The sequence below is a fragment of the Helicoverpa zea genome, chromosome 3 (genome assembly GCF_022581195.2).
Source record: "Helicoverpa zea isolate HzStark_Cry1AcR chromosome 3, ilHelZeax1.1, whole genome shotgun sequence".
Classification (NCBI taxonomy): Eukaryota; Metazoa; Arthropoda; class Insecta; order Lepidoptera; family Noctuidae; genus Helicoverpa; species Helicoverpa zea.
The window spans coordinates 7,130,336-7,131,239 of NC_061454.1; the positions used below are offsets into that span (position 1 = coordinate 7,130,336).

At 38.5% G+C, this 904-nt stretch overlaps 1 non-coding gene across 1 annotated transcript; it reads right to left on the reverse strand.

The window, feature by feature from the left end:
- Positions 1–475: 475 nt before the first annotated feature.
- Trnai-uau lies at positions 476–567 on the reverse strand. Its single transcript is given in 2 exon segments — positions 476–511; positions 530–567. It is a non-coding gene; the product is annotated as a tRNA-Ile (tRNA).
- Between the last annotated feature and the right edge of the window lie 337 nt (positions 568–904).

Genomic DNA, 904 nt, shown 5'->3' on the forward strand with positions numbered 1-904 from the left:
TTTTTTTTACGTTTTACCATCTGGATAATGAAGTTTAGACGCCCCTGTTATAATCGCCCAGGTTTATTAGCCGTCGCACACGCATTGCTAATATTTATTCTTAATTAACTTTAAAAGGCACTATTATAAGCCCTTCATTAAACTGCGATGAGATCCGAAAGAATCATTATAAAAGACTACATTGATTAACTGTGGGTTCTGGCACGTGGAGTCGCATGCGCAGATTAAAACGAAAAACGGATTCGTAAGTTTTATCCTTTTTCAAATAAAAATATTAATTAATTGGTTACTTGGCATGTAAAGAAGTGTATTATTGAAGTGACATTCTGTAAATCTACGAGTATACCTACCTGCTGCGTTTCATAAAATAAATATGTACATATTTTTGGAACGAACTGTTTCATTTGCCGTAACGAAGCGTACTGACGGAATTACATTGTTTACCATGAAAGGAAAAATATATAGTAAAAAATACTGCTCCAGGTGAGGCTCGAACTCACAACCCCGGCATTGCTCACGAACACTGTCTTATAAGTACCGTGCGCTAACCAATTGCGCCACTGGAGCGATGCTCGGGCTGGCCAAATTACAATATGGTAGCCACGTGCCCCCTCCTCCCCGCTCCCCGACCCTTGATGGTCCATCCATTCATGAGGAAGTCGTAGTTGAATGACTTTGAGAGTTGCGTCATAATTTATGTAAATTATAGCAGTGTTGTGTAGTTAGGACGTATCGTAGTGTTTCACAGTTGTTTGATAAATATCCGTAAACAATACTGTAGCACGATTATTTTATTAGTAAGTAAGTACCATATACCATAGAATAATTGTAGCAATGGAGTCGGTCTGTTATCTCGTGACCGTGTACCTAACTACATTAATTATTATCAGTAATGCCGCATGCG